Genomic DNA, 21919 nt, shown 5'->3' with positions numbered 1-21919 from the left:
AAGATCCAAAAAGAAGGACAACTTTACAATGCATAATGCAACTGACAGTACTCGGCCTCTTCAGCAAGTGCCAGGAAAGGCCTGTTAGCAAATCAAGCTGACAAACATCAGGCAGTGAAAAGAACTAGTTAAACTAAAGGGAAGTAGAAGAGCAAGAGTAGGTGAAAACAAACTGTCAATGAATAACAGAGATTGAGTGTCATAAGGAGAACAAAGTAGAAGAATAAGATAATGAAACAGTTTTCTAAATAGGAATCAACACAGTGTTACCTGCTTTGAAGGCAGCATTCATTTAGTGCTTGAAAATTGTTATGTAAGGTGAATATCAGCATTAGACTAGTATAGCATGAAACTGTGTGTTAACTAAGCCTCCAAAGAAGTGGAGTCTTGCAAACCCCAGTCTCCATTATGTAAGACTGTGATCTGTTTTCAGTTTCAATCAAAAGCTCACTGTATGTTTGTGATGTTTCACAGCCTTCTAGTAATTTTTACTCGGAAGTATTTTGTTCAGCATAGGTAATATGTAACCAACGAAAAAATAAAATGTGTCTCACTTCATATTGAAAGAAGTCCACAGACAATTTTCTACATAACATTATTGAACACATTACAAGTATTCCTATTGAAAAAATTATATGTTTTCAAAGCTATATGTTTATAGAAATACTCTTCAAATAAGTAGTTGTTATAAAAGCAGGTTAGACTGTTTCTAGAATGCTGAAAATTTGCAAAACTTTTTCAAAAAATAGTCCTTCAACATTCATGAAAATATTTAAATTCCTTTCACCCTATTTACAGGATCAGGCTGAGTAATTTGGATCACTGTATTTTTTAGAAAAAGCACTTCCTCATAATATTTGTAGGTTTCAACACAACATAAATAGGTACTGCTACTTTAAAAATATAGCATAATATTAGCAGTAAAACCAAAATCAAGTATATATAAATATACATATAGGTTAACAGAAAATATGACAGAAAACTTGTTTAAAAAGCACCCTAACTTGAGGGAAAGGCTCTATTGGTTTCCACATAAATATGAATCACTGCCATTAAGTCATCTTATTAGGGACATAAAATCAGTGCATCTAAAATAATATGGACTGAGGTAGTTTGGTTTTCAGCTTCATGGATTTTCAGCACAACTACAGTCAAATCTGATTAAAAAAATATATTTCTGGACTGAAGTTAACCAGAAAAATCTAGCCCTCATTTTCAATTGTATTATTCAGTCCAGGAAACTGCCAAGTGTGATGTGTCTAATATTGTTAGCTCTACTATATATTGAAATACATAAATGCAAATGAACTGACTAGTCATGAATTGCAAAACAACCAGTAATATATTGCTAAGGGGATGTTTTCCCTGTTATGCTTCCTATCAGAATCTCATCCATTGGAATACCATTCAGAATATATGGTATTTACCTATCAATCTTAGCTTGAAAAGGAAGCTTTTAAATTCTTGATTGTGGAGGTACTTATATGCAGTAATGGTGCAGATTTTCCTGAAGTTATTTTATGCTCCTAACCACCAGAGCATCAAAGTAACTGACTGCAGTAAGACAAAAAAATCTGAAGGTAGCATATTTGATTGGAATATCAACATACTAAGAGATTAAATGGACTCTCAAGGATATGCAGCAAGATTTTATTCTTTAGGCAATTTGAGCAGGATTCTGATTCCCTAAAAATCCTTTTGTCATCCTTCCTCTTGATTTAGTAGCTGATTCTAAAGTTAAATATTAGATACAGCTACAGAGCCTTTGGGGGAAAAAATGTGGAAGCAGATTTGGAACATGGGTAAGGCCTTCATCTGGAATTTGCAGTAGCCGAATACAATCAAGACCACATGTGCTTCTACTTCTGGAAATTCTGAAAATTTCATCATGGAAACATCATGTGATGTTTTGACAGGATTCCACAGGTCAAGTGTTCACTGGTGACAGCTTCTCAGATGTGAACCTGCTCAGCCCAAGCAGCTGTTGGAAACATGGCCTGGCCCTGACCCCTGAGGTATGGCAGCATCCAGCAAGTCCTGCACCCCGCACACATGGCACACACTCTGCCCAGCAGCCCCATTCCATCTTGCTGCTTCAGTTTGGTTTGCTGTCCACTCCTGCTCCCATCACCTCAGTGCACACAGGACAGAACATCCCAGAACAGAATGCACAGCAGGCTGACATCATTCAAACTCCCAAAAGGCCCTGGTCTCAGAATGCAGGAGCAAGACAACTGACACAATTTTCAAATGTATAAAAGGAAAATCAGTATCTAAATAGTGCAGCAAACATTATAAATAACTGTAGAAGTTAGCCAAAACTAGACAAAAAAAGGAAATGACAGGATTCAGTTTAATATTCTGGGTTACACAGGTGCTCACTCACTCTGTTTACAGTGCCTTTAAGGACAGCACAGCTTTAGATATCTACACATATTTTCTGCATCAAAGCACTTTCCCTGGGCAGTGCTAAAAAGGAAATAAAAGGAAAATTTCTTGCTTATTCTCACTCTGTTACTCTTGGGAGTTTTTTACTTGTCAAAACATTTCATATTTCTTTTTATATCTTCTGCTGACTAGTGCTCTGCACTCTTCTACTTTGCTTTTGTCTTCTACCCTCTTCTAACATCCCATAAACTGCAATTTGCCACTGTCAGAATTTCAAAGCCCTTCTGCAGTTTAAAATAATTGTGAGGGGTTTGACTTTGGCACTGCTGCAGTAATGCTGTTGAACCCTGCCAGATGTTTAAAAGGAAATAAATAGTTGGAGCTCAGAAACTCACCCCCCACCAAAAGAAAAAACCCACCAAAAAAAAAACCCATCAAGTTTTTAAAGGTGTCCCACTAAGAATCATACAGATGTCTCTGAGTAACAAAGAAAAATGTCAAATAAGCAGATAACAAAGAAAAAAGTAACAAACTAGATCAGCACTTTTAAGCTATTTCCAGAATTGAAAGCATCATATGTGAAAAATCTCTTTGAAGTCTGATGTCAACCCAATCTGCAGAAACTTATGCAGTGGTTGCTCCATTACAGCAGTTTTCTATTCTCTTGTTGAACCAGAAATGAATGAGAGACCTTAAAAGGCCTTCATGTTCTTCTGTAGTTCTGGGCTTGGTACAATTTTGACATAGAAAAACAGAGATTCTTTTCAAGTTTCATATTTGGACCCCAGCTTCTTGAAGGCAGATAGAAATAAACATCAGAGATCCTGATATTCTAGATTTATTTACATTTGGGGAAAAGTTTGTCTCTGCATACCAACTTTGAAGTTGTTGTGAGTTAATATACATGTTCAAATGCTCAAACGGGTGTGTTCTAACAAATTATCATTCAAAAGTTAAGGTAGATTAATTACAGTGATACGCATTCTTACCCAGTTTCAAATATAAATTAATTTTAACTGAAGAGAAAGATATTTTGTAAAAGGTACTTACTCTTTTCCCCCTATCAGTTGTACCATTGTATTCAAATTTTAAAATCCTAATTTCTAAGTTGTATAACTATATTCTTTTACCATATCTCCTCCTTTATGTATCTTACAGGAAATCTTGACTTATCATAATATTTAAAAACAAAAAAGAGGACTCAGTTCTAGTTGCTTCTTCTGTATTATTCCCTTAATCTTTCCTACATCCAACCCTGTTCCTCACTGCTAACAGGAGGAATGTCTACTTCTACTATACGACCCAAACAATGTCAGTTAGAACCTCCTATTCTTGATCATATTGGCTTCTTCAGAGGCAAATTTGTAAGAATAGATGGAGATTCTTGCCACTCTTTAAAGTAAATTACAATTTTTATTCCTAAGTTTAAAACAGGCAATTTTGCTAAGAGGGAAAAAAACAGGAGCAGAAAGAATATCGGGAAATTTTGGGTAGAGTCTTTCAAAATGCATATAGAAATCCTTTTCCTAGTCAGTGACCAGCACACATAGTTACATTGATGTTGGTCTAATAGAACTATGTGTTCTCACTGCTGAGTGCTCTGACAGAGCATAGCTGGCCCCTGAATTAATAACAGATTCTCATCACCTTGATGAATGCATAATAAGTGAGCTGACAGTATGTCACATATTTTCACAATTCTCAAGTTCTGCGGTAATCACACTGGAAATGCTCTTTGTTCTAAATAAATGCTCCTTGTTCTAAAGTAAGAAAACTGAATCTCAAAATGTACATTTTACTGCAAACCTTCTGGTTTGAGTCTTCCTTTTTTTTTTTATTTGCTATTGTTGCTTGTACATACAATATTTTTTCTGCATATTTTTGAGGGCTGCTTACCAGTGGTAAATATAAATCTACAATTTAAAAAATTGTTTATTCATTATAACTATTTGGTGTACATTGCACATTGCATAAAAATGGGGGGAGAGATCTGTATTGAACAGTCTGGGATCTTTTCCCAGTGATGTTTCATGCTGCAGCCCAACATACAGGCATTAGACCATAATATCATGGGCAAGAATTTAGAATATTTCAGGTCGGTTGAACACTGTGAATGTTTTACAGTTGATTACATTAAACTGCTAAAATGCAGGTGGTTTTGTATGCTGAAAAGAGATCCAGTGTTTAGTGGTCCTCAGTTTCTTTCACTTGTGCAGATTTCTCATCTAGTGAATAAAATAACCACATCAGTTAGTACACGGCCTGTTAATATGCAGTGCCATCATGATTATGCTGTTTTGTTTACAAGAGAATGCTGCTTTTATTTTTTTCTTTTTTTTCTCTTTTTTTTTTTTTTTTAAGAAAACCATGTTTTAAGTAGCTTGGGTAGGCAGCTTTTTAATTAGAAGACTCCCATACTACACAAAGAAAGAAAATGTGTTTCTAGTAGCAACAGCAATTGTGTGGAATATATTAAAGGAATAAGCTCAGTAAACCAGCATGAATTTTTCACAGTCAATTCACAAAACTATCGCTAAAGAAGTAACCTCTCCAAATATCTTTGAAGAAAATAAATCCCTAAGAAAATATTTCACAGATAAACTTGCTTTTTAGATTTCAGTTTTACACAGAAAATCCTGCAGCGCTGATCTAATGGTCAGTAATACGACAAAATAAAACTTCTTTCTTTTTCAGTATTTTTATATGTTAAGGTAATTATTCACAGTCTGAAGTACAGAAATAATTCTAAATGTAGTAGTTTTGGTCTCCACAATAATATCAACTTCATTTGAAAGAAGACTCTTTAGTCATAAATCTAAGACCCAAGAAGACAGAAGAATAATTGTAAGATGGACTCTGGGAGGAAAACACGTAGGTTTCCATATCTTGCAGTGGAAAATATGTGACTATATTGGATAATCATTGAATGAAAAAATGTTGAACACAAAAAATAAATTAATTTAAATGGAATCTTTAATTCTGCTGCACATAATTGATTGTTTTGCCCACATCCAGATTCAGACTTTTTTGTTTGTTTTCTCAGTTTTCTCAGACAGGTTTTCTGTCATAGTATGAGACAGACTACTAAGTTTGTCAAGGTAATTAATTTCCATTATTCACCAAAATCTACTGATCAGAAAAAAGTCAATTTTCAACTTTCATTTTAATCCTCACAGAAAGCAAGCACTATTTCTGAATCCGTGTCTGCAGCTGACTACTCAGTCGTCCTTCAGGACAAGAATGCATAAAGTCGAGCAATACAGAAGATTCAGCTGGTCAAAATGTCCTCATTGTCAGTGTTAGTTTTAGGGTATTCTGGACTTAAGCAGCTTCTGCGGCTTGTTTTCTCTTAATAGCCAAGTCCAAATTATTTCTCTTTTGGAAAGAGGATTTTGGAGAGTTCAGTTGTCCATTTTATTAATTTTTTTCTGAAATTGACTCATTGAGATGGGTAACAAACCATTCTGGATTTAAAAAAGTTGAATTAAAATTAATGGGATTCTCCCCCCTGCATCTTTACTCCTATTCTCATACACAAAAGATGCTATAGAGACATAGAATGGTTTGCACCAGCAGACATCTAAAAGATTATCTCACTCTAACCTGCCATGCTCAGGGGCATTTTCCACTGGATGAAGTTGCTGAAAGCCACATCCAACATAATCTTGAACTCTTCCAGGGATGGGGCATCCACAGTTTCTCTGGACACTGACATCACAGTCAAGACTTTCTTCCTAATATCTAATGTGACAGTATTCTCTTACAGTTTAAAACATTTCCCCCTTGTGCTATCTCTACATGTCTTTGTAGAAAAGTCCCTCTCCAGGATTTTTAGGCCCCCTTTAGGTACTGGAAGTTGTTATAAGATTTTCCCAGAGCCTTCTCTTCTCCAAGGTGAACAACCCCACCTCTCTCAGCCTGTCCTCATGGGAGACATGCTCCAGACCTCTGATCCTCCTAGAGGCCCTTCTCTTGACCCATTCCAACAGGTCCATGTCCTTCTTGTCTTGGGGCCCCAGAACTGAGCACAGTACTCCAGGTGGGAGGTCACAAGAGCAGAACAGAGGACAATCACCTTACTTGACCTTCTGGTCACATTTCTTTTGAGGTTGCCCATGACACTGTTGACTTTGTAAGCTGCAAGCACGCATTGCTGGGTAATGTCAAGATACTCATTCAGCAATACCCTCAAGTCATTTTCCTCAGGGCTACTCTCAATAAATCATATACTCCTGGGCATATAAACTACTGTTTTCATAAAATGTAATAATTTGTTAATAGAAAGAGAGAAGGTCAAGAACGTATAGTGTATAAGTAATCCTGTAAGCAAAAGAAAAAAAGACTGCCTCAACCTGTCAGGGAGAGTGAAGACAGCAGAATGAAAATGTTTTGATTTTGTGAGGTTTCTATTTCTATTTAGACTTAAACTCTTTTTGTTATTAAAATTAATTACCTAAGTGCTTGGCTAAAAAAGGAAGTGAACATCATTTTCTGAAGGATAGGTAAGAATATGATGGATAGATAGATAGATAGATAGATAGATAGATAGATAGATAGATAGATAGACAGACAGACATATATAGGCAAGAAAATATTTACAAGACTATAAATTTAAAAACTTATTAAATATTCTGTAAGGATAAAAGCGCTATGAATAAGCTTGGATGCACTTTTCAGTAGCATTACTGAACGTGTTATAAAAGGTCACAAATGGATCAGTATTTTTATTCTAATTTACTGAAGGTGTATAACAGTAATTTTTATTGATATGAAAAGTGACCTATTTATATATCTGTAAAATGTTGCTCCATATAATTGGGATAAATATTTCAAAAGGAAAATGCTATTATTAATTTTTTCACCCAAAACCTAAAAAAAAATACATTTATTACAAGGCAGAGTTATCAAATCCAATAATACTCCCAAATATTATTTTGGGGTGAAAGAAGTTAATACACTGTGTAAAGAATATTTTGGATTGCTTTAGACACTCTTATCAAATGGCATGGGAATCCAAATCACTTTTCTATGACGAATGTCAGTGTCCAAATAGTACAACTGCAAATAAAGTTCATACTTAATTTCTGATAACATTCAGAGACACTTGCAATAGACTGACTACTCTTGCATCAGTTTGGTCACCAGTATTCAGCTACAGGCCACAGTTCAAATTGTTTTCATTTTTGCTGAGTCAATGAAGAAGACATTAAATCATATACTTTAATTTCTCACGGTTCTTGGTCCCCATAGGATTTAGAAATTTCTTTCAACTTTTGCATTGACTCCAAACAGCACATTCAACATTCATTATTTTACTGACTTTATTTTGTACTTGATCTGTATCACCATGGTCATGCCACTTAGAAATTTATCTTTTCCATTTTTAAGAAAATCTTGAAGAAGCTGTTAATATTCCAGGGGGTCTGAGATTTAAACCCAGGAGCTTGCTGTGAGCAAGTTTTGCCTTCAGGAAAAAATGAATACGCAAGTTGGGCTGTTCAATTATTTCTTGAAAGAACAGTGATTCACTTGAGCTTTTGGGAGTAGATTGTGTGGGAGGGGATTCTAGCTCCACATCTAAATATGTATTTTGCTTTGCTCCTAGGGAAAAGAACACAATGTGTGATGAACAAATTAGAGTAATTGATGTAATGGAGATCTTCACAAATAAAATACCATTAAAATAATATTTATTTGCATAAATATACCAACTGAATGAATACCTAACACAGGGTTTCTGTCATAGTATGAGACAGACTACTAAGTTTGTCAAGGTAATTAATTTCCATTATTCACCAAAATTTACTGATCAGAAAAAAGTCAATTTTCTGTTTAGCACAAGGTTTCCTTCAATTTATGCATTGGACAGGGAAGGATTACAAAGATCAGACAGGGGAATAGATAGAACAAAACTTATGTGGTAGTTTGGGTGTGAACATCTGAAAGATTTTCACCTAATGTATTCGTTGGAAGGGTTGGATGCACTCATATAAACATTTGAAAACAGTCACTTTTGTCAGATGCAATTGCAGTCAGGGAAGACTATGAATATATGCGCATCCTGCCAAGGAGCAGGATGGAGATCAGTTTGGCCTGCCTGGAAAAGCTCCCCCTGGTACGGCCCAGAAAGCGTCCCTGTGGTATAAGACACATTCTCTGGAGTCTCTGCTGCTGCGTCTTGGCGCTGATTATGATATTGCCTTAAAACTTTTCTGACATCTCTTGTCTTTTTATACTGTAGTATTCAAACTACTTCATCATTGTAACATGGTTTGGATTTCATGTGTGCTTTCCCACACAAAATATGTAGAATCTAGTTTATGAATAATGGAATTTACTTATTACTCTAATGCACAGGCCTATCAAGTAAAATAATTTATACAAAGTAATTTATGCCATATTTTGCATGTCTTTCTGTCTTTAAGTTATAGTAGGTTTGAATTGTGCTTCTGAGATGTGTAGTATGGCATTTTCTCTTCCTAGTGTAAGAAATACCATTGACACATTGCAATTCAGGATATTCTAGAGCACCCTGGAAAAAAGACCTGTGCTTGGCTTAGTGCTGTTAATCTGATTCAGTCAACCAAATACAAAATAAGTCATATAGAAATAATTGGTTAGGTTCCAGGTCCAATTAGAAATTCACATTCAATTTATGAATGCCCTAAAATTTTTACTCATGTAAGAATTTTATTAATTCATTTTTACAAATGGATTGGTTATATTAGATTAACCAAATTGAAGGGTTTTGTGTAACTGACGCAACTTTAGTTCAAATCTAGTCCATAAGTAGGAACAGGGAATGTAGTGTAGATAAAATAAAAACAAATTTGAAAAAATTCTGCTTCTTTGAATCAGTCCAAATCTACCTTGCAATACCTGAGTGTACATTAACCAATAGTGGAGAGGTTGGAGGGGAAACATTTCTAAAATCAAAATATTTGTGTAAAATTCTATTTTAAGCAAAATGCAAGGATTAATAGCTACAGTTGCAATGAAACAATAAGTATAAAGAAATAATTAAGATAGGGATTTGCAACTTTGTGCCTAGATATTGGGTATTACAGTGTACCAGAAATTGACAGGCTTGACAGCGTAAACTGGGCCCCTTGTTTCACAACCTCTGAATAAAATTTACCAAAAGCATAATGGTGACATGAGTAATGCGATTGGTTTTTGAGTTTTGTTTAAACATTTTCCAAATAGAGTTGTGAAAGTACTAAAACTCAGAAAAAAGAAAGAATCCTTAGGAATGGAATGAAAAGGATTAATTATCAAAAAGATCAGTATCTTAAGGGTATTTTGATATTGAAAGTAAGAAAAAATGTTCAAAAATGTAACCAGATCGAAAGCTAAAAATAAATTATTTACGATTACATGAAAACCAGTTTTCTGAACAGCTTTTAAGCAGGATCTGGAGATACTCTTGTTTATATGTGGACACGTGTGAATTTCATAAACTTTCCTGTGCTCCTGTAACCTTTGTTTTTGTAGTGTTCAGAATCCCCAGCTGAAATCATATGTGTGAGTTAAGGCAAACCAACAGAGAGAACAAGGTGTTAAAAATGTTCTGAGTTGGTGTTAGGTATGATATGGCTGTTTGTGGCAGATATTTTCCAGCCTGTTTAAGACAAGACTCTCCCTCCAGCTGGCACTTGTCAGAGGATCACAGAACACACTTGTGAATTTGCTGCTTACAAATGACAAGATGTGCGTATAATTTTAGTCTTTCTTGGACATGTAAATCATGGTAACTTTCTAAAGATGATAAAAAAGCAGATTAAATTTAACCATGGCAGTTCAAATCAATCTTATTCAATTCTTCTGAGACTCTGTCCTGTATGCAGCCCCCAGAGAGTCATCATTCAGTTCTGCTCCCTCAAGAGTTTCATTGCAAAGCTGGGTGAACATCAAGATAGTTCTTGCAAGTGCTGTCATAAATGAGGGATGGGGTAGCCCAGCTGAAGGACAAGTGAAAGCAGCAAAGACAGACTAAAGTTCTTTAGATTCTGCTCATGGAAAATTTAGAATCATGGAATAGGTTTGGTTGGAAGAGATCTTTAAAGGTGCTCTAATCCAACCCCCTTGCAATAAGCAGGGACATCTTCAACTAGACAAAGTTGCTTAGAGGTCTGACCTGACCTAAAATTTTTCTACGAATGGGGCATTTGCCACCTCTCCAGGTACTGTGTTCCAGTATTCTAGTGTTTATTTTAAATGTTCATGTAATGTGCATTCATAAGATTTAACTTTTTTAAAAATCAATTAACTCTGCTTTGAAGTTCATCATTCTGGACAAAAAATAAATTAAATTATTCATTGACTTTGAAAAGGTATGTCAAGATAAAGCCTCTGAATACTTCCCTTCCATAAGGGAGAGGCCAGGGAACTTGAAAGCTTGAGTGATTTGCTTAAGGTTGAAACCAGGCTGTAACAGAACAATGAGGAAGAGAGCAATTTTCCCCAGCTGTTCAGTATAGTTCTCTGAATAGAATCAGTTCTCTGTTCACTACTAATGGCACCTCCTTACAATATTAACTTCAATGAGTTAAACTTTTGATATTTTCAAGCTTCAGTTGTAGCCTATTTATGCATTAGGAGATTTTAAATAGCCCAGTTTCTGACAGAAAGATTTTGATCACTGATATATATTTTTAGGATCTTTCATTCATCATAACAAAGATTAATCCTAAAACTGTGCTTCCATCATCCTTCCAAATGACAATTTACTGTAATCAGGTTTCCCTTGCAATATTTCCTCTCTTTTTCAATCCTATGTGTGAAACTTCCATTGAAACCTCAGGGAATACACTTAGTATCATTGTTTTCTTTTGAAAATACAGATAAATTATCTGAGAATTTATTTTAATAAACTTTATTATCTATATATCTTTTCACTTTTTCAACACAAACAGCTTTAACACAATATAAAAAACCACTGATATCTTATATTTTTTAAATAGAAAACAATAACATTTATTACATTAATTAATTTGAAAATGTATGTCCAAATAGTTGTTAATATCTACAGTTTTCCTAATGGGAAATAATATTTTGGCCCTTTCATTGAAAGACTAAATCAGCAGGAATTGACCAGACATGTAATTTCTATTTCTGGGGCAATTATTTGTCTTCTTGACAGGGTCTAATGCATATATCACTTATAGAATTCAGTCTACTTGTCATCACACAAACACACACACACACAAACTTAGATATACATGTGTGTGGATATATATATATATGTATATATTTATACAGACAGAGAGAGAAAGAAAGGAACTGTAAAGAACAATAGTAGTTGATTTTGAAAACCAGTGGTACATTTGCAAAACAAAGTTTTTTGGGACTGGCATAGGTTTTATGAAAAATCTAACTATAACAGAATTGAAATTTAATATTTTAAGTGATCAACAGTACATGCTCAGCTTAATATTAAAAAAAATAGCTCTTGCCACAATCCGTTGAAATCTTACTCATTATCTTGTTATGCCATTAGACCATTGTGCCTGTGCATTTTTGTTCCTCAAAATCCCACTTAAATCTAGACAACCAACATGCTGGCTTGCATATTAGTTTAAATTACAGGCAGATGCCAGTGTTTTTTTTTCAATTCTTCTGAACCACCTGTAAATAAATTCAGTTATGAAATAGAAAATTATTGAGCTCAATTTTTTAATTGTCTCTGTCCTGATGAACTTTTGTCTATCATTTAGGAGATTGAAGGTCAAAAGGACTGTGCTGACCATTGCTAGTTCAGCTCACATGCAAATTGCTTGTGATCAATGAAATTCAGATCAAATGAAATTTCAGGGTAATGCAAATTGTTTCACTAGACTTTTAATGAAATGAAATTTCAGGGTATAGAAACTATGTCTAGATTGTCTCTGTTAAATCTAAATAAATCCAGCTTTGGCAGTATATTGCATATTGGTTTCATAGATGTGTGAGAGGGGATCATACTGTGAAAGTGAGTGATGTTTGAATGGTTTTAACCAATATCTAGCAATTTGAAAACTGATAACATCTTGCTTTTGTGTTGTAGGCTTATATAGACTTCATGTTGTCCTCCTGTTGTGATATAAGACCATAAGGCAGTGAGAGGAGAATGAGGCAATTTGGACATGAAAGCACTTTGATCAAAGAAATATCCAGTTTTAATAATTACAAATATGTTCTGTTCAGGAAATGGAGCAGTGAGCGAGAGAAACCATTTGTCTTAACATGATCATTTTTATACGATCCCCCTGTCCCTTCACAGAAATGATGCCCTCTCAGACAGAGATTGGACAGATCACTGTGGTTGTTTCTGCCAAGCCGTGCCTTATGGAAATGCTGGATCATGGAGTTTCTCTGGATTTCTTTCCACTCCCTGACCTTCCTGGGGATTGGAGATTCTCAGGTCATGGGTTTACCCTTCCGAGAGTCTAACCTCAGCAGGCATAATTTTGACCTCAGCAGGTTTCATTTTCCTTAATTATAAAGAGCAAGTAGATATACTTTGTTAGTGGCTAGTCATTTCAAACCACAGAGCTGCCTTTTGATTTTCCACTATCCTTCTTAGTGCTTACAGTCTTTGGTTTCTGGGTACTTTCAGACAGACATATTTTTTGATGATCAAACAGATTTCCTTGCAGAGTGTGGCCCCCTACGCATTTGAGCACATCAAAACTATTCTGTTTGAGAGAGATGATTCACCATATTTCACTTACTGGAGCTATGGAAAAAGCTGGTAGAGTTCACAGGTTTATGCTAACAGCTATGCTAATTAATATCTTCTGATTGAGAAACAGGATCGCTGATTGCAGTGGCATAAGCTGGAAAATGGAGCCTTGCATGTCCAGTCACATTCAGCACAATTATTATGAGACAATTTTCCCTTTTCTCACAGAAGATGTGAAATGCATGGGAGATCAGGGCAATATACAATGCCATCCAGAAAAAGAGAAAAGGGAGTAATTTTTGAAGACATAAATCAAACCCACACTATAAAAAGGTGTTTGTAAAGCAATTCTGATCCTTAGTTATTCATTGATCTTGGTTTTCCCACATTGGACAGTCTGACTCTACTTCAGCCTTGCAGGTGAAACAGCAGTAAGAGAAAAATTAAAGCAGAGTAATTGTCATAAGGCTCAAGGTACTAATGACTGAGATCATAAATTGTTCCCAAATTTTCTGTGTGTCAGATATTGCTTTCCAAAGCAAGAAGCAGTGATTTCTACATGAATGTTGATTCAACAAGTTAAAAAGAAAGACTGATATGAGGTTCATCTAGATTCATGGTGTATATGAGTTGATGAGTCTGAAGAGTGCTATACAGCTTGGGCTAAAATAACTAACTTCAGTTGTCTACACATAAGTTGTCTATGGGACCTATTCTGAGGATATAGTAAATATAGTCAAAAGTGTCTAGAAAGGATCTTATGTGCTCACCCAGGAGAAGTATTTTTCTGGTTGTCTGAATGACTGTTTAAGTTCCACTAACCAAATTCCCACTGATAATTAATGAACCTAACTAATAGGTACCTCAGGGTAAGCATCTTAACCCTGATTTTATTCCCACTCTGGGGACTTGGTTTCTTTACCTACACAAGGATAACTCTGTATGTAAGATATCTAAGAGATGGGACTCGAAGAAAATAAAGGATGCATTGAAGTCCTGTGCCTATTTGGGTAGGCATTTGGAAGCCCTAACATGGTATCCAAGACATCTCCATAGACATTGCCCTTGTGATTAAACAACAAAATCAAGCCATGGCTTTCATGAGCTGAACACCATAAAGAAGCATGGGATATCTAACAGACCTACATTCCACACACAAGCAGCTGAAAATGAAAATCAAAACAACCAAAGAAAAAATAAAACTCCAGTAATGGACCACAATGAAATGGTAGCATCTGACTAAAGCATTTCTTCTGCTAGACCATGCACTGGGAAGGCCTCTAATGCTTGGGATGTAATTTCCAGTAGAAGTAAATTCCTCACAATGAGCAGCCACATTCAAAAATCAGAACATAAACTGGTTACGGTGATTTGAATGCTGATCTGTTCAAACTCAGAGCAAAGACCTGAAGGTCACCATCCAAGTGACTCAGCTAAACTGCTACTTATTCACCATTCTCTCCTGCACGACTTGTAACCAGTTCTGTAGTTGTAAGAGCTTTTAAATTAAATGTAAATCTCTTTCCCCCAACCAGTCTACTGATCAATTTCTTACGTAAATTACCTTTCAAAAATTGAAAGACAAAAGAAAGATAATCTTTTCCCAAAAGAGCTTCTAGAGTTTTTTTCACAGATTCTGTGAAAAAAACAAAACTGTCTGAATGCTGGTAACAGAACCTAAGGAGAATCAACTGTGCTGTTCAGAAGCTGTATCTTCAAAAACTTTACTTTTAAATAGATGTGGATAAAAACATTTTTTTCTGAAGTTCGGGTAAGGGATATTTATACCGAACCTGAAAATTAGAAAGAGAAACTACCCTATATCTTTGGGGCTTGTACTGCTAAATTGATATCCAATTTTTCTGTAAGCAGCCCAGAATGAATAGACATTTAACATTTCTTTTGGTTTTTATTATTCTTTACTTACCTAATGGAAGAACCTTAAATGTAATTAACTTAAACAAAAATAAAGAAGAAAGTTAATGGTCACCTTGAAAGCATAGTATTCAATACTTAAAAAGAAATTGTAACTACCAGTAGCCTTGAGATCTATGGAACATTTTTTTCCAATTAAATAGTGTACTTGTGAACACTTACATTATTTTACCCTTCAGTGAAGAAATGTTGTGCCAAATTATTCTATGGAGAGTTTTTAGGATTTGTTGCATTAATTCCTTTTCTTGGCGCAGCAACATTTCCATGTGGCATGTATTATAATAACAGACACAAAAGAAAATAATCTTTCTGCCATTTAATGTATTTTAGTTCTGTCACAAGCCAATTTAATCTATTTTTGAAACTTTAACTTGTGATCTTGAAGATTTATATTAAAATCTTTATATTAAAGCTTTATATTAAATTCTGATCTATATTAAAATACTTAACATAAATGTTTGTGTTATCCAGTTACCTGATTTTTAAAAATACTTACTAATCTCTGAATTTGATTGGACACACATCTTCCTAAATTCAAGACTTAAGCAAATCTATAGTAAAGTAGTTAGAGATAATGTCTTGACAAATTCAGTTAGTGTTGTCCCTTCTAATTTGAAGCTATTATGAGCATTTATTTTAGTCACTACGGTTGGGCTAAGTCTAAAAATACAGCTGTAAATGCATTAATAATCAGAAGATATTTTTATTTTTTGCATCAACTTGGCTGAGAGTCTCTTCTTCTTCTGTGTATAACAAGATGCTGCTTATCAGATACACACCAAATGTTCCCTTTTCAGCATTTTCACTAAAGATTCCATTGTTGCAATCTGTACAAACACTTTTCCCAGTTCTATTTTACAGCACACTGTTTTGTTATAGAATACTATTTTAATATTTTGTTTAAAGAATGATTCAGCAGTTGTCTTCTTGACGGCAATTTAAAAAATTGCTAGTGCAGAGAGTTTCCAGACTCCAGAGACAAAAGATGTAAGAAAGGGAGCTCAGCATTTGTTGAGCAGGAATTGTATGATGACAAGCCCTTGGATTCTTAAACTCAATCTTTTCAAACACAATTTATGTAGTTAATTTTACAACATAAACCATATTCTTGAAAATAGATTTGAAAGGGATTTTCTAGCTATTCTAAGGTTATAACTATAAAAGCAATATACCAAATTTAACCTCTCCAGTTATTCTCACTGGCTGTATAAGAGCTATAATTCTTTTGAAGAACTGGCAGTGAATGAGTCTTGAAAAGTAAGACTATTGTTGGAACAGTTGTGATACAAAGAAGCATTTGGTCTTGAGGATTCAGAGTCAAGCAGAGCGTTAGCCTGCTAAAGTCATCCTAGCCTGGTGATCAAAGAACACCTAACTGCAAGTGTCTGGTTGATCTCACACTGCCCAATGAATGTCTGTCACATAATAACTGATGTATTGAAATAAGATGCATAAGAAGGATGTACAATTATGAGGATACAGGAATCATAATAAATCATTGAAATGGTGCAGAGTGTAGTATGTGCAACTACCAATCTTACATGTCTGCATGGGAAGTCAGATGTAAAGACAAATCTGTGAGAGCAGGTGATGAAAAATTAAAGTCTTGAGGATGTCTGTGTAAATTCAAAAAGCTGGAGGGGTGAGGGAATGGTATGCTGAGCAATGCATAACAACTTACTGGGATTTAAATTCTTTAGAGAGAATGTCATGTATTAAAAATGCTGATCGTAAATCCAATATTATGCAACTAAAACATTCTATTAAGTTCCCATGAGCTCTGTAAGACTGGAAGAGCTTTTGAACAATTGTTTGGGAAATTAAAATAAGTAAACCTAAGGTAATAATATGACATTATATATTGAATTAAACTGTATAGAATTTAAGCTTAGAGTAACAGAGTAAATGTACATCCTGATGTATAATGAGAACATCCTTTTAGATTAGAAAGAGGTCTGTTTTCTTGTCTGTTATTAAGAGAGATTGGAGTCTAGAAAGCTTCATGCTATATAATAGACTTTCTTTTTTATTTTCTTCTTTTTTTTAGTAGTATAACAGTTTATTTTAAATTATCTACAGAAATATTTCTTGAACATCCCTTTGCAGTGAATTTAGGATACCAATCTATGGGTGACTATCTTTTACAAATGCTTCTATGCTAAATAAAACCTATATAACATGTATTTGAGACACTTTGTAGTTTCTAAGAATTTAGCACATATGTTTTGAAGATCAGGGTTTGTGTATGTGTCTGTATGTACACAACTGGGAATTATACACACGAATTTGGCTGGTTTGAAGTGAAAGAAATAGCATTAGATGCACCCCAGGGCAAATTATATAGACATAAATTGACTCCTATGTTACACCATACAATTTAGTTCTTGTATGACAACTCTATGGCTGTCAGAAGGCCATGATTTATCTGTTCTAAAACTGGTTTCTGCTATTAACATTAATCTTCACAATTTAAAGTAATAATAGATTCAAATTTAAACTTCTCAAGTTAACACTTCATGTGCAAAATCAGAAAAAAAATTGTCTTACCTTTCTAGATTATGGTTTTTAAGAATATAAGAGCCATCCTGTCTGCATAGTATTATCAAAATCAAGTGATGGCTGGATTTGTTCTTCCCTTGGGTGAAACTGAGTTTGAGCAACACAAACTGTGTTTATTTCACCTGTAGGCAACTCTGCTGGAATTTAAACTTCATTAACTCATACCCAGAGACATCACTCAACTGTTATTTATGGTGATCCTCAGGTTTGGTTGTTTATTTTTGTCTGTGTGTATGCATAAATTTTAAACTTACTTGTATATTTTCCACCTCTTGCAAATATATCTGATTTGAAACCAGAATTGAAATCACAAGTCGAAGAGCCCAGAATAAGAGAATATTCAAGAAAAGCAGTGAAGTAAATTCAAATATAAGATCTACCTACTATATATTCTGATTTTCTGCCCATCTAGAAGAGAGTAGGTTTTTGTTCTTCAGAATGTCATAAAAATAATGATTTAGTCAGAGGAGTTGTTCAGTTAAATTTTCTATTCGGTCTCACTCATTTACTTTGATTTACTCTTTTTTCTTTTTCAGTTTTGTCCAAAGTCAGTTTCTGCCACAGATGATGAGGCTGCTGGAATATACTAGAACTGCCTATATCTCTGAGTACATTCATATTTGATAAACCCAACATACAAATGGAAAGACAGTGAGAAAGGACCAAAACTTCTATGAAATTCTAAAAGCTAAAAGTCTTCTGTCAAGAAAAAGTCTAATTTCCTTTGTGGAAGGTGAAGTATAGTATTCTCATACATGTCAAAGCCACCTAAAGTACCTTGTTTATGTTTATCATCATTAAAATGTTTGTTTAGAACAGTTTTTCTATAGCTGAAGTCAGTCTACTGCATGTCAGCAGCCCACAGAGTACAGTGCCACTTCTTTTGTTTCCATCCTCAATTGCATATCAAGCTTGCTGATCAGGCTACATTTGCACTGATGCATCTTTCTATCTCCCATCTACTAACTGTGGTGTTACACTTAGCACAGGAGTCACATGAGAGCGGTGAACCACAAGAGTGTCAGGACACAGTGACAAGAAGAGATTGATGCTTGCTCTATGACGGACGTGAGGCTTATCATGAGGAGCTGTCAGTCTCAGAGGGCAAAATTCTGGGGGAAAAAAAAATATTCCTTAGAGTTATAATTCTGTTTTAGGGGTTTGGCATTTAAAATGGTAATAAAATATTTGGTTCTATTTTTCTCATGTACACAAATTCCAAAAGAGAGGGGAAATTCAGATGGGAATGGACTATGGAAATGGCTTGCCTTGTTTCAAAACTATCTTTTGATCCATAAAAAGTAAATGCAAATACAAAACCATCTCTGGTTAAAAGTGTTTTAAATTTCTGAATCTTTCTACTCAGGAAAGAACTTCTTTTGTCACAAAAAACTATAAAATCTTTTTTCGGCATGGAGTCTTCTCAATACCTTATGTAAGTCATTATATTATGGAATTCCATTTTATCCAAGTATGCACCCAATTTCAGAAATTGTATCAGATGCCAATTGCATCAAACCATTGACCAAACAAATTTCTCCTAACATAAAAACAGCTCTGACAATTCCAGAATATTTCTGTTCCACATCAGATAAACTCACCACTTTCATACAAGTATTAATATGTGATTGAACCTCACAATTTCTTTCACAACAGAATAAAACAAATTCCGAGGGAATAATCACTAGCTTTGTGAGGATAGTTTTCACATTGGTTAAGGGATGGTTTTGCATGGAGTTCTACTCTGTCCATCATCTTTGTCCTGCAGGATGTATGAGCTACCTGAGCTGGTCTCCCTTTTTTATTTCTCTTTTGTCAGAGATTCTATCTGGAGCCTAAGTAATGGAATTTAAATGAAGTTTTTAAAATAATGACTGGTTGTTGGAGTGAAAAGTTTCAGTTTTAACAAATTAATATTTTTAAGAACACTTCCTATCCTATTTCTCCTTAGAACAATATATTATGTCATATATCTCCACAAAGGAAGGCATGAAATGGTAGTAAAATATCAAGTAGCTAATGCTTAGCGTTTTGAGATTGTTAATTAGATGCATTCCTGCTTTTTGTGTGATGAATATTTTGCCAATGGTTGCTAATTATTATAGCAATTAGGTTTAATAGGTTGAGAATTTCACAAGCTTAGGTCTTCTGGGTTACACTTTAGCCAATAGGGAATGGGTGTTAATTAAGGACAAAGAAAAAAAGAATTAAGAAGATTTGATGGGTTTAAGGAAACAGCAATTAAACAAAGTACTCGAGTGATTTGCATATTTTCATAAGTCGAGAACTCTTGGATGTTCAGGAAAAAAGTTACATTTTCATTAGTCAGTGTAATTTTTCCAAATGATCTCTTTACAGATTTTTAATACTTTTTCTCCAGGAAGACATGAGATGGATGTCAGTTTTCAAGTCTTTATTATTAATGCTTAAAACTGGTTCTAGACCTCAAAATAGGTAATATTGATATAAATATGAGCACTAATAGAGCTCACTCTTATCTTGAGAGAACCAACGTATTGTCCTGAGTATGGTATCTATAAAGAATGGCCTGTACAGGCTACCTCACCTGCATCTGTGACCTGGTACCAAGTAACAAGAAGATCTATAAAAAAGAGCTTCTTGGTACTTGGTAAAAAGCAGTTAGATAACTATCATGGGGAAAACCACCCTTTTTTTCTTTTTTTTTTTTTTTTCTTTTCTTTTTCCTGGTGAAAATAACAGAAAAGATTTGTAGGGAAGCAGATTGATCTGCAACAGAGATCCCTATACACATCAACAGTCAGTGATGGGACACTGTCAAACCTATAGATTCTGTCTTGGGTCTGGTTTTTTTAGGCAACAAATGAACAACCCAATTGTTTGTGTGAGGAAAATCCACCTCGAATTAGTTCTAAGTCAATAGGAATAGTTCTCAACAGACTACAAAGAGTAGTTTTACTCTTGTGTAATCAAGAGTTCTCTTGTAGACCAAGAGAAGTTTTACTTAGAACTCAACCTCATTGTTCCATGAAGCAGTGCATACACACCTAGGCATTTTAAGTGTTTAAGACTTTGCACAATAGGAAAAAATCTTACATAGCACATTAAGAAAAATCTTACAAAGCACATTGTAAGGAAAACTCAAATGGTATGCTCCATTAATAGTATTCATTCAGAACCAACTTTTCATCACCAAAATGTCAAAATGTACAAGATGATCTGAGTGCAATTCATACTAGGAGCACCAGTTTCTTAATGATCATGCTATTGTGTTGTAAGTTAACCTTCCTAATACTAAATTTACATGAGCTACGAGGGGCGTAAACTGTTAATTTATTCATCGGTTAGTGAGGAATTGATGTGAGGAGTTTATCAATCGATCAGGTTACTTAATAAAGAGGTGAGCAGGAAGTGAGGAGAAGAGATAAGGAAAGAGAGAAAGTAGGTGTGAAGAGGTTTTCTTGTCTATGGATCGGGCAAAAACTTCATAGAATCATAGAATCATTAAGGTTGGAAAAGACCTCCAAGATCACTGAGTCCAGACTTTGATCAGACACCAATTTATCAACAAAATTAGAGCATTACATGCCATGTCCAGTCATTTCTTGAACACTTCCAGGTCTGGTGACATTACCACTTCCCTGGGAAGTCCATTGCAATGCTTCACAGCCCTTCCTGTGAAGAAATTCCTCCTGATGTCCAATAACTTCCCCCTGCACCTCATTTCTTGTCCTGTCACGAGTTGCCTCGGAGAAAATGCCAACCCTTGCCTTGTTGCAATCTCCTTTCAGGTAGGTAGTACAGTAATTAGATTGTAATATGAACTGTTTATTGAGCAGGAGAGGAAGAACATCTCCCTGTGCTCCCCACAATTACAATGTCATTTCTACTACCAAAATTAAATAAAAATGTAATTGTATGTGTGTTGTAGGCATAATAACAGAAGAATCCTCATTTTCAGTAATAACACAGGCAGCAAACACCTCAACCTCTACTGGTTAAATTGCCACTTATGAACAGGCTTTCGTATGAAGTTCTAATATAGCGGCACAGTAAGAATAAGCGTGACCAAAATAGCACTACACAAACTTAAAAGTTCATTGATTGATAGAAATAATAACACAAAACCACTGGTAGTCACACAGCCTTAGCCAACTGCTGCTGCAGTTACTACATTTTTCTTTTATGGGGCTTGGGCACTAGGAAACATAATAAAACATTTGTTCCTTTTAGAAATAAGCAGCTATAGTAAAGTTGCCATAGGCATACTAATAGTAAAACTACCTTCCATCTCTCCAGTTGCTCTTTAGCTACCCACAAAGTAGTTTCTAAGCATGTATTATCATTTCAAAGATGACAGTCAAAAATTCAGACTCATCTAGCCCTCTTAATTTC

Source organism: Melospiza melodia, chromosome 4 (genome assembly GCF_035770615.1).
Source record: "Melospiza melodia melodia isolate bMelMel2 chromosome 4, bMelMel2.pri, whole genome shotgun sequence".
NCBI classification, from domain to species: Eukaryota; Metazoa; Chordata; class Aves; order Passeriformes; family Passerellidae; genus Melospiza; species Melospiza melodia.
This window is presented reverse-complemented; position numbering follows the sequence as displayed.